This window comes from Choloepus didactylus, chromosome 3 (assembly GCF_015220235.1).
Source record: "Choloepus didactylus isolate mChoDid1 chromosome 3, mChoDid1.pri, whole genome shotgun sequence".
NCBI classification, from domain to species: Eukaryota; Metazoa; Chordata; class Mammalia; order Pilosa; family Megalonychidae; genus Choloepus; species Choloepus didactylus.
The window spans coordinates 48,687,595-48,701,866 of record NC_051309.1 but is presented as its reverse complement, the minus strand read 5'-3'; positions in this window follow the sequence as shown (position 1 = coordinate 48,701,866).

Sequence of the window (14,272 nt, the reverse complement as noted above, 5' to 3'; positions counted from 1 at the left end):
TCTAGATCCATCATTGTGGGATGGAGAACATCTTCTTGACCAAAAGGGGGATGTGAAAGGAAATGAAATAAGCTTCAGTGGCAGAGAGATTCCAAAAGGAGCTGAGAGGTCACTCTGGTGGGCACTCTTACACACAATATAGACAACCCTTTTTAGGTTCTAATCAGTTGGAATAGCTAGCAGTAAATACCTGAGACTATCAAACTACAACCCAGAACCCATGAATGTTGTAGACGATTGTATAAAAAAGTAGTACATGAAGGGTGACAATGTGATTGGGAAAGCCATATGGACCACACTCCCCTTTGTCCAGTTTATGGATGGAGGAGTAGAAAAAGGGAGGGGAGGGAAAAAAAAGGAAAGTACCCAATGTTCTTTTTTACTTTGGGTTGTTCTTTTTCACTTTGGTTTTCATTCTTATTGTTTTTGTGTGTGTGGTAATGAAAACGTCAAAAATTAATTTTGGTGGTGAATGCACAACTATATAATGGTACTGTAAATAATTGAATGTACACTTTGTTTTGTATGACTGCATGGCATGTGAATATATCTCAATAAAAATGAATTTTAAAAAATCAAAATTAAAATTAGAATTAGAAATGAAATGTTCTTACTTCAGTAATGGATACAGAAATTATGCAATTTTTCTTATGACTTTATTTTTTAGTGTTCATCTGGGTATAACACTCCAAAGAGTCATTATCAAGCTTTAAATAATATTTAGTTTGTGGATAGAAAATGTACCTTTCTCAATTCTGCTTATTGTTCTGGAGAAGGACCCTTCCATATCTAAGATTAACACAGTATGCATTGTAATGTCAAAAATTTCAATTTGTAACTATCTTGATACATAAAAGAACCATCTGGACTGATTGATGTCAGATTAAAAGTAATTGGATCCTGCAATTGAGAAGCTTTTATGAAAGATGAAATTAAACAAGATGATATTAAACATTCTAAAGTTCATCAGAAAGGCATAGCAAATGTGTTTCTAGCTGTTCATTTTCCTTCATATTTAAATAAAGAGCTTTGACTGACAGAACAGAATGAAAATAGAAGCCAAAAGATCTAGATATTGATGTATTTATCAAAGGCCCACAGCTGGTTTACTTTTTCACAATAAACATTTTATGTGGTGCATAAAGGTTTCCTTGCCAAATGCCATCTGTAAGGAAGCAATTACTATAGGATTTTAATGATAAATATGCATAGATCACCCTTAAAGAAAGTAAACTATTGCAGAAGGAAATTAGCAATATTTTACCTTTCAATAGAAATTTACATTATTTTAGATCATTTTCTTACCATTTCCCACTTGGAAGAAGGAGTCCTTCACATAGCCAGTTAAATACTCCCTGATTTTCAAGACAAAATTCATGTTAAGCAGGGTTTATTCTTTCCATTTTGAGGATAAAATGCTAAATCCCCCAGAGGTTATATCATTTGCTCAAGGCTAAGTAAGTGGTATACTGAATGAAGACAATTTTTATTTATTTTTAATTTGTAGCTCAAAATATTTTCCATCACACTGTGTTGCCTCTTGCTAAAGAAACACTTGCACAGACAGTTGCAAAGCATAAACATTGCTCTACTACAAAGTTTTATTTTTCAATATTCCATATTATTTGCAACCCTTTGCTCATTTCCCTATATAAAAAGACATTGATTCAAGAGAATTCTCCCATGTTTACATGGTATTCAGCTACATCACTAACCAAGAACTATTCACATGTCTCATAACCAGTTATTAACACACATTCATCGCATCATGAAGAAGCAGTTCAGGCTGCTCAGGCTAACCTGTATAACATCACTTTCATATTCACTTAGTTCACATACTATCAGCAGCCACAATTTTGACATTTTGAAAGGTTATAGCAGTGGCCAGTGTAATGATTTGTGTGAAAATAAACAACTAAGATAAACTTCTCTGAGGTTAGTATATTATGACCTGTTAACTCCTTTTTCATCTCTTGGTCATTGTTCTCATCAAATAAATAGATGTGCATTGATATTGTCTTAAAACAATAAAAGTATTAGCTTTTCTAAACACCTGGTCACAAAAAATGCCTCCACTCTGGCTGTCTTCCTGAAGACACCAAAGCTGTAGACACCTTAGTAGGGTCCGTCATGACAAGCAAATGAAAACTGGGAAATGGGAGCTGATCTGTTTATCTCTTGGCCATTGTTGTTATCAAATAAATAGATGGCATTGATATTGCCTTAGAACAATGAAAATATTAGCTTTTCTAAATACCTGGATACAAAAGTGCCTCCTCCACTCTGGTTGTCTTCTTGAGGGCACCAAAGCTGTAGACACCCTAGTAAAGTCCATCACAACAAACAATAGAAAACTGGGAATGGGAGCCAATCTGCAGAATAGTTAGGGACACAGGCTCTGAAGACAGAGAATACAAACTACAATGTTCAATAACTTCAAGACCTTGGCCAAGTTATTCCACATCTCTGAGTTTATTTATTTTGCTTTAAAATTTAAATATTATGTGGTTTGAAATAAAAGCTAAACGGGGCAGAGGGGCATGCTCACAACCTCTAAATCTAGGTGTGAGAATTGAATGAGATAATTCAAATAAAGAACAATGCCTAGTAAGCCCTCAATAAATGTTAGCTTTATCATCATCAGTATGAAAAATTTCCATAACATGTTATTTTTAAAATATATTACAATAAGAAAGGGGAGGAGACTACAATGATCCATGCGGTAATGGATTAGAGTTGCAGACATCAGTAAGAACTCATAGTTAGCTTGATATATTACAGATGGTTGAAAATAGAAATATTTATAGATACGTGTATATTCATGCATTAGCATATACACATATTTGTTTTTTATTCTGTCAGCTGAGAGAGCCTAAAAGAAACAACACCCCAGGGAAAACAAGCACACATAGTAACCAAATCTTGGTTTCTAATGCCATTCTCCAATAAAAGGAGCCAGAGCTCCCTGGAGAAATGGTTGATTCAAGAACTGGGGTAGGAAATTTACAAGATGGTTCTGGGATACTTGTAGGGCTAGAAAGAAAAAAGTGCTCAAAAGAAAACAAAACAAAAAACCCACCCTACTTTGTTGGGGAGTGTGTCAAAGGGGCACAGGAGTCAACTGAAAAAGCTCCCAATGGCCAAAACTGGAACTATTTGGCAATAAAATAAGTGACATTTTATTGTATTATAAACCGCAGGTATGAAATTGATATCCACGAATCAATACTGATGTAAATGAATGCTTGAATAAATTAAACAATTGGGAAAAAGACAAATCTCCCATGCAAAGAATTCCAAATAATTTATGAAGATACTTCTCCCTCATGGAGGGGAAACATATCCTTTCTCCTTAAATGTGGGATGCTCATAGTAACTTCCTTCCAAAAAATAAAGCATGGAAACAGGGAAAAAAGAATGACTTTACAGTGGAGAAACCTGATAAACCCTCCTCAGCCAGGTTATCAAAATCAACATCAGCAATAATGAATAATGTGGATGATATGTACATTTCATAAAAGGCAATGAAAGTGGCACCTTACTTCTGTAAGGTGCTTGCTCCCAAAAGAACTTCTGTAAGAGTCCTGCTCCTAAAAGTATATAACCCAGTCTAAACATGGGAAAAACATGAGGTAAATTCCACTACAGGTTCATCCTACAAAATACCTGACTAGCACTCCTCAAAACTGTCAAGATCATCAAAAGCAAAGAAAATCTGAGAAATGTGTTATAACATAGAGGAGCTAAAGGTAATATGCTTTACTAGATGGGATCCTGGAACAGAAAAAAAAAAAAAAAAAGAAGAAGAAGAGGAAGGAAAAGTGAAAACTAAGAAAATCTGAATAAATTATGGACTCATTCAGTTAGGTCACAACTTAACTAAAAATAACGTCTTCAAGAGGTCCTATTTAGAATGGGTTCACACCCATAGGAGTATGGATTAAGATTAAGAACATGTCTATGTTGGGTAAATAATTCAATCTATCACAATAGAGGTTACAAAGTGCCATGTTTATGGGAACTTTGTGTAGAATCTTCTCAATTTTTCTGTAAATCTTAAACTTCTAAAAGTCTATTAAAAATGCATTACAATAATTTGGATCATTCTCTTTAGAATCTCGGTTGGTCATTCCAGATGATAGCAGGTTGCACTGGAAAGTGCTTTAACATTAGACAGAAGGAATTCAATTCCACCTCTGCTACTTTGTAGATGCATAAATCAACTCAAGTTTCCTACATCATAACATGGTGCCCTTTAATATGTACAATAAGGATGATAACAACAACCTCAGAAAGTTGTAGTGAGGATTAAATGAAATCAAATATATGGAGCACCCAAAACAGTGCCAGTCACAAAAAGTTTAAATAACCTGGCCAAGGATATGTGACTAGCATATAGAGATCCAGGATTTGGATTTGGCTTGGAGTTGTCACTGTCCATGAACTTGCCATTGTGTCAAACTGGTTGTGTTTCAAAAATCAAAATTCAGCCATCAGAGTAGGCTCTTTGAGTATAGTTATTTGCTTCCACTGCCCTCGGCTGGGCTGTGTCCTTTAGCAGTGACAATGTGAGGTGGAGCCCATAGAAAGCAGTAGTTTTGATCCCTCCTCTGAGGTATAGTATAAATACCTTGAGAGGTGACGGCATAAAAGTTATTGGAAGTAATAAAGACACAGCGACAAAGAGGAGCGATAAAAAAGGGATAGAGATAACTGGAAGGGAAATAAAAGATGAGCAACTATATCCACCTTTTCTCCAACTGATTGTTGAATGTATTCCTAGATTGCTAAGTTCAATTAGATTCAACAACCTCTGTTTAGTCTTACCTCATTACATATTTCAGGGCAAGTATGGCACATCTTCCTGACATGTAAATTTTATTCAACACCTCATAATTAAAATTTTTTTTAATATATTCAAGGAAACAGCTTCTGCACTTTGTGGTATGCACCCCAAAGCCAAATAAATTTCTAAAAGAAAAGGCTTGTGATGGCAACAGAGCTCTACAAATTTCGTCTTTGCACATCTAATCTGTTCTGCCAGGATGGTTATTAAAGTATGTGCCCAGCATTACCAGAGACACTGAGGGAGATGCAGGCTGAATATGGCACGACCACTCTCCTCCAGGTGCTCAGACACAAATGGGCCAGGCAGACACACAAATGGATAATTAGAGTACAGCACATTTTGTGCTCTGATAAAGATTGATACTGAGAACTCTGAAAATATAGAGATGAGACCCATTAACTTAGTTCCTAAAGCCCCCAGCCAGTTGATTAAATCTGCACATATCCTTGAATCAGTCTGAGACCCCAAGTTCAGTGCCTTACGGCAGTTGCTTTACTTTAGTAACCACCAATGCGATATGCGAATGTAGACATGTCTCGTGGAAAACAAAGACAAATTCAGATGTGAATGTGGTTTGGGTTTTGGTTTTGAAATCAAAGGATGTCATCCTAGTCAAAAAAGAAAAAACAAACTGTGGATGCAATGTTCTATATAATAAAAATTTTAGGATATTTTAAAAAACAATTTCCCCAAAGTATTAGAAACTATCATTAATGTGTGTGTATGTGTATTACAAAGACAGACCCTGAATCATGGCCTATAAACACCTAAACCATGGTCACATATATTAAATTTGAAATATATAACTTTTAAGCAAGATTATGCCTGAAAATGATGATCTAACCTATAGCACTTTGTGAGTTATGAAGTTAATCTTACCGGGGTTTTTTTTGTGTGTTCTGTGTGTGTATGTGTGTTTCTGCTTCCAAGCTGCATTAACTGTTTCTGAGAAACAGAAGCTGAAAAGCACTAGGGAAGAACCTCATGTACAGAACATGTATTTTTAGAACTTTAGTTCATGCTGATGTGAATGTAGGATTCACTGCAACTAAAAAACCTGGGAATTAGCTGTACTTAGTAAACAACAGTATTATATAGCATTCACTATATCTGGAGTGGCAAAACTCACCAAATATTTGACATAGGCTTTAATGTAGGATTTGAAAATTTTGCAAGTTACCAAATCAAGTCACTGTAATGAGCAAAGAGAAAGCTAAATGGAAAATTAGAAGGAAGTCAACAAAGCAAGCAAGAAAAGGAGAGGAGGGAAAAAAGAAAGAAAGGAAGAGGGAAGGGAAGTCCAGAAATTGGCAATCAACTGTATACAACATTTCCATGACGTACTTTTGTTTTTATATTAATAAACTTTTATTTTAGAGCAGTTTTAAGTTTGCAGAAAAATGGCACAGGAAGTAGAGTTTCCATATCCTCCCCACCCCTACACATAGTTTCCCTATTGTTAATATCTTATGGTACATGTTACAGATGATGAGCCAGTAGTGATACATTTTTAGTAACTAAAGTCCATAGAACACAGTAGGATTCACTCTTTGTGTATACAGTTCTATGTGTTTTGGCAAATGCCTAACATTCATGTATCCATCGATATGATATCATACAGAATAGTCTCACTGAACTAAAATGCTTTGTTCTTCACCTATTAAATCCCCACTCCCTTGTCTGAACTCATGGCAACCACTGATATTTCTATTGTCTCTACAATTTTCCCTTCTCTGCAAAGTCATATAGTTGTAATCATATAGCATGGAAACTTTTCAGACTGGCTTCTTTCACTTAGCAATATGCATTAAGTTTCCTCCATGTTTTTTCATGCCTTGATAGCTCATTGCTTCTTTATTGCTGAATAACATTCCATTGTAAGGATGTACCACAGTTTATTTATCCATTCTTCTATGGAAGGGCATTTTGGTTGCTTCCAATTTTTGACAATTATGAATAAAGCTGCTATAAACATCCAGGTACAGATTTTTGCCTGGACATAAATCTTCAGCACCATTGTGTAAATACCTAAATGGGCAATTGCTGGATTGCATGATATGCCTATGTGTAGCTTTGTAAGAAACTGTCAAACTATCTTCCAAAATGGCTGCAATATTTTGCATTCCTGCCAGCAATGAATGAGAATTCCTTTTGCTTGACTTCCTCTCCAGGATTTGGTGTTTGCACTAGGTATTTCCACATGTATCATATCATTTAGTTTTCATATTGTTTCTTTCAGTTCTCTGAGTCTCAATCTCCTCGTTTAAACATTGAAAGGTGGCTTTAAAGGTTGCGAATAACAAATACCTAAACCAATGCCTCATACTTAGTAAAGTGTCGATAAATTCTGGCTAGTATCCATATCAGCTGCATCAACTGTACAGCTATTTTCAGAAGAGCCTTCTGAGAATACTTTCTCCCCATCACAACAGAAAAAAAAAAATGTATTGTTCTTCTTCAGAAAGGAGAATTCAGGTCATCAGACATCATCTGGCTTCTGAGTGAGCTATTTCCAGGAAGTAAAAAGCACTTTTTTTTAGAGGAGATGAGCACTTTCAAACCATTAGGAAACTCACTACTCACAGGACTGCTGTACACAGCATGTGTGTCCAGCAAGAAATAATACATCTCAGAGAGGCAAATATGATTGAAAGTAGCAGGAGACAGTCAAGCCCCAGGACATAAGGCTACAACATAGCAAGGCCAATATAGATTTTTCCCTGAGGACTCACTTCTGAACTGGTGTTTCCATGTTGCCCTTCCCAAATAAAGAGAAAGACATCCACAATTCACACACAGCTGACTCAGGAAACATAGCATGAACAAATAAAGTTCCCCAGTCCCTTAAAACTACACAGAATTTTACATCAGAATTCCCTCTTTAATTCCCATATTTTACACTAAACTTTACACTAAACTCCTCCACTTAACAAATCTCATGGATTTGCTTTCCTTCTACTAACAAATCATTTTTATGTTATAAAAAAATTATCTTAGATATGTCCTAAATTGTTCAAAGGGTTAGACTTCGTGCTCCATGAGAAATGCAACAAAATTGAGTCATGAGAATATATGCAGTCTTTCTTAGGTGTTACCTAGTCCAGATTTTTAGCATAATATTTACTGCAATGCATACTTGACTTCTCCTTCTAGTGGTTCAAATTATAGCCTTAAACCAAGGCACAATTTTTCCCTCCTCAGTTCTGAAATACTTTTTATTGGCATTTTTCCTTGGTAATATTTCTTTGTATTGGGCAAAAATAATCCCCCCAGGAGTGCCAGGATTATGTGACTTGCAAGACTCAGGATTATAGAAAGAGAAAATCCTCTCCTCTGCAGTGTTTATATCATTTCTCAATAAAGAATATTTATTGGCCTTGCTTCAGTTATGAGCTCACATGTAGATTAATCATTGCTGTTAGGTTACAAAGATCTTCTAATTGTCTCTCCCTGCAGTAAATGAAGGGCTGAGTATTTGACAGGAGGTGAGGGGCAACCCTGAAAAATAATGATACTAGGAAAACAAACATAAATTAATACATGTCCATTCCACTTAATTTCACTTAGTTTTAGTCTTTTCATTTGTAAAATGCAGATAATGCCTTGCGTTAGTTAGGGTTCTCTAGGAAAACAGGACCAACAGGAAATATCTGTAAATATGAGATTTTATAAAAATGTCTCATACAACTGTGTGGATGTACAAATTCCATAGGGCAGGATGCACGAGTACAAATTCCATAAGGCAGTCAGCAAGCTGGCAACTCCGATGAAGGTCTTTGATGAACACCCCAGGAGAGGCTGGCTGTCTGAAGAAGAAGTAAAAAAGTTCTCTCTCTTCTTCTCCCTTAAAAGTCTTCAACTGATTGGGTTAAGTCAAGCTGATTGAATTATCTCATTGCAGAATACACTCCCTACTTGATGTAATCAGCCACAGATGCAATCAATTGACTGATGATTTACTAAGCCAGCCTTCTGGTTTATTAACCAGACAAAAATGTCCTTGTAGTAACAGGCTGGTGCTTGATTGACCAGACACCTGGGCACCATCACCCAGCCTAGATGACAAATGAACCTAAGCATCACATGTCCCAATCTCACTTGTCCCCTGGGAAGATTGAAAGGGAATATGTATAAACCTCCTGGTACATAGCACAAAACCAATAAATATTAATTCCAACTGAAACTGCAGAACACAGCTATTGGATCTAAGACTATATAATCAGGTCTAACGATCTTTGTTATATATATTAATAGTATTCCGATAGTAATAAATATAAGTAAATTAACAGAATTCCATCTGTTTTTTAACAGAGTTAAAGGAAAGTTATCTAAATGCTTGAAAGTTATAATTCTAGCGAACTTTTTCAGTTTTACTTGATTAACTTATTATAACTGAACTTCACTCATTATTCCCTAACATTATCATCCCTAATGAAAATGAAATTGCAATGTAATACAGCCTCCTGAAGTTACTTGATGATTTCCCAATTTTTACATTCCATAGATTAATTGCAAACATTGTTCTCATTTCAAAAAGTCCCTAGTGCCAATCTCACTATTCATGTCATGGTTAACATTAACATGCAACACTTTCATTTAGAGATATAGAACTCAAGACACTAGTCTTGACAAAATAGCTTTTTTATGTCAACTATTCTGACAACTATCAGGAGGAATGTTTGAATATTTCAGATTGAAATTTCACAAAATAACTAGCAAGATGAGACTGATCTCTAAGAAAAAAAAAAACTGTAAGACCAATATCTGTATATTTTCTTGTGTCTTGTTCTTTACATAACATATCTTCTTTCCCACTTAAGTTTTCTAAAATTCTGGTCATCCTTTAAAGCTCAAATCCAATACCTCCACATCTGTCAAGACTTCCTAAATTATGTCACCTCAGCTGAAACATGGAAGTTACCTTCTACTGCAACAGAAATAAATACTATCAAATTATTTTGTTAATGTTTCTCCCAGAGAACTTTAAAAATATTATACATCACATTATAGACATTACAGCCTAGGACATGTCCATTAATATCATTGCACTTTGAGAGGTATCTATGAAAGGCAAGGACAAAGAGAACAAAGCCAGTTCATAGAAGTTTGGAACACTTCATATTCCTAAAGAATACACTCAAGGGAATTCTTTCAGAGCACAATGGACCTCTAGCTCATCTCAAAGGAATATATTTTGATTCAAGATTATATAGTAGATAGGAAGATTTAGGTCCAGGAAGATGTAGGTCCATCTTTTTGAGAATTATAGTTTTTATGGAATTCAAGGAAAGTAACTCTGCTGTAGAAAAATCTCTCACCACTCAGACTCCCTGGAGCAGAAAATTTGACCTTGTATTTGAAGAGATTAAGGCTGCTAACAACAAAAGTATAGTTCCTTCTAAAGGGCATAAAGGATTTTTGCAAGATGGTTATGGGATACTAGCAAAAATAGTATAGAAAATATCAGTTAGTCAAATAGAAGAAGCAAAAGAAATGGCATAAGCAGAGGCTGGGCATTCAAACAATCCATTTACTAAAATTTCTGATTGGCAGTGATGAATGAGACAGAATCCTGAAGTGTACTTTCTAGCCTTTGGTGTTTACTTCATTGATTAAGATTAAATTTCTAAATCTTAATATAGGTTAACAATTATGTTTAAACTTGCATCTCCTGTATTATACTGTAACATCCAAAAGAGCTTAATTTTGTGTTATTTTTAATCCCCATGGCAACTAACATTGTTGTATGAAATTAAAATTTATTAGTTAAATAAAGTATATATTTTAGATGTGAGTTGATGAGAACTCTTCATATATTATACTAAATATTTTTTTAATATTGCTGTAATTTGCAAAAGTTGCTGAGATGCAGTCTTCCAGAAATGGATTGGCTTTTACCATGGGGATTTATTTATAAGTTATTTATAAGTGTACAGTTCTAAGGCCATGAAAATGTCCAAATAAAGGCATCAACAGTGATATGGAACTCTTTTGTCACAAGGCAAGGCACATGGCTGGCATCTGCTGGTCCTTCTCTCCAGGGTTTCTTTGCTTTCAGCTTCTGGCTGCTTTTCTCTCAGCTTCTTTGTCTTTCTTGGTATCTGTGTTTGTCCTTCTTTCTCAGCTTCTTATAAAGGAGTCCAGTAAGAGCATTAAGACCCACCTGTGGGCAAGCCTCAACTGAAATAAATTACCAAAGAATCCCACCCACAGTAGGTCCACACCCACAGGAATGGATTAGCTTTAAAAACATGATCTTTTCTGGAGTCTATAAAACCTCCAAACCATCACAAATATAATGAACTATTTTGAGATAAACTTGTTTAGCACTAAATACATCATTAGAACACATACTAAATCTTAAACTAAGATTTAGACCAAAAGTTAAAATGACACCTTTAAAGTCAAAAGGCTTAAGGGTGAGGGTCTAATAATTTAAGGAGAAGTTCAGTGTTGTCAGCATCGAGAGGATTGACTAGAATTTTCACTTTTCACCTTGAGATTGCAATGACTTGTCAATGCTGACTTAAAAATGCCACATGAGGCCCAAGCATTTGCCTTTGATTCTCAGAAGGATGCCTTCACTGTGACTATAAACTGCCTCAACTATGACGAAAACAGAGAAAGTATGTAATCTTGCAATGCACTATAGTCAGCCACCATCACACATATTTACTTACTATTAAAGGATCTTCTTTTGTTAGAAACAAAAGAACCAACCTGAAAAGCATGCAGTTACCAAAATAATTATATGATAATTATTGAGGAACATTTTCTACGGCCACAGATGACTAAATCACAGATTCCCAGTGAAGATATGAAAATTAATCATATAAGAAAATTAGATTGGTATGAATTGTTCATTCTATAGGCCCCACATTTTCAAGTTCTCACTATTATAGTGTCCTTCCTTTTTTATGTAACCTGAAAGCTATAGATGATTTTTAAATTCTGTGGTACATTTGAACAAAAATGTAGACATCACCTTCACTAAGAAATTGAAAATGGAATAGGTGGCAAGAATGTCACCAAAAAGAAAATTGAGATAATGGTCCCCTGTATATGGCGTTGCAAGCATAAATCTCCACCGTTAGTGGCGTGCAAGAATTGATAAAAGTGAAATCCCTGCTGTATCTATAAAAATATGGGCTACATCTATATAGAAATACCAGGCCTACTTCTTTGAAAGAAATAACTTATCCATTCAAACATTTCTTCAATTTTAGACAAACTATAAGTTTCACTGACTTATTCTCTAAATTGAAATGTTTTTGACTGAAGTAATTGAACTAGCCAATTGTTTTGGTTTCCTATAGCTACATCTATGAAGATGATGACAAAGACATATCTTATTTTCTTAAATGCACTTTTTTCTACAATACATAGTGTAAAAATGGAGTTGCAAAATCAAATATTTGAAGATTCAGGCAAGTAATTTAAAAATTAGGGAAATATCCTTTTTGAGGCAACTGGAGAGTTCATGAGTCATCTAGAAGGACATTAGTCACTCATATCTACCTAATTGTTAATATGCAGGAAAGTAGAAATGTTCTAATGTGTAAATTTAGGAACAGTATTCCAGGGTCTTCCAGTTTTTTCAAGAAAATCAAAAATTCATATTTTTCTGTGAAATTTTGCTACCTTTAAATGCTGGGAACAAATTCAAATACATAAAAAAATGGAAGTCAACATTGACTCCTTCTAGATCTCTCTATATGTGTATAAATATGTATATATTATATATGGGTGTATATTATAAATATAAGTAAGTATATATTATATTAATGTAAATATATGTAATACATATGTATACATAATTTATTTCTGGTTCAAATCTATCCTAGAATCTGTTGCCTTGCCATCTCAGTATAAGAGGGTATCTACTTTCCTCTCTTGTAACACAAGGAAGATGGGAAAGACCATTTTTATCTCTTTTAGCACAATTAATGAAATAGATATATGTAGAAGTCTGTGGATAAATGTTTCCAGTCAATAATACTGTTATAAAATACAAATTAATAATAGAATTACAAAAATTATAAAATATTATAATTTTACTAATGTAATACTTTCAGAAAAAGAACATACGTTATTTAAAGGGAGATGGAAAGAGAAGGGGTACATTGGCCAAGGTGAATTTGTTTAATTTACTCTCACATTTCTAGTGTTTCCAAAGACTTTCATATATTGAGCACCTATTGTATATACTTGGCACCATAGGCAGAATCTGAGGGATGCAATTGTCAAAATAAAGAAAATAGTGCGCACATATCTGTAAATAATTTGATATCACATACCACATGGGAACTAATGGTCATTTATATTTTAAAATGTATATGGGTGTTAAGTGAATGAATGGTCTAAGTGAAGTAAAATGTGAGAAATATAATTGAGCTTTGATGAAAAATTAGAGTATAGATTTGAAAGATTAAAAAAGAGTTATGATTAACTGAAAAGCTGGTTAGTATCTTATGTCCCTAAAATACACAAGATCCTCTTCTCTGTAGAAAAATAACTATCTTATAATCTGTTTCTTATAATTTCAATAATTTCATGCTATTGTTTGTTTTCATTTCTGGATGGGTCTTTACTATTTGAACTGTGTCTTCTTGTACTTGTTCATCTTTGATTATATAGTCAAGTTGCTTTAAAAAAATAAATATTTGTAGAAATAATTTGATGCCTATCTCTAGAAGATAACATCATCTTATAAACTTTTCTTCTTGTATATGAAGTTTTAAAAAAAGAAAAGTACATTTCCATCTTCTAATTCCATATAATTTATCACATTTTTGATATTATCAAAGGGTATGCTGTAAATAAGGCATTTTAGGATTCAAAGAGAGAATACAAACCATATATTCCAACTCCATCAATTTATGGATGAAGAAATTGTTACTCAGATTGGTTGTGACCTATTTAGGGTCACAGTGTAGTCGCTGATGGGCATAACTGGTGAAGGCCTCTTGGACTCCTAATTGCCTGTCTCGGTTAACATTTGTAATGTAACGCTTAAGGACCTGTAAAGGAATACATTTAACAGGTTGACTTGAAAGTAACCTCCTTCCTCTAAGCCAAACCTTGCCACCAAAGAAAGGAGAAGTCACACCTGTCAGTTGCAGAGGAAATGGATCCAGTGTCTTTTTGTTTATCAATTCAGATACACTTTACCTATAAGTGCCCCACAACAAACAATAGAATAACCAACTTCCTTCATAAAAGGATTATGGTGAAAAGAAACATCATAAGTTAGCCATCCTTTACTTAACATGGCTTTTATGGTAAGTACTCTTTCCCTACCCCTTTCCCCCTTTCTATATAAATAGAACTATATAACTAGATATATACCCATATATTTTATTATATAGATTTAAATATAAATATATGATTGCATAGATTTGAAAATGTATATCAATTTCTACA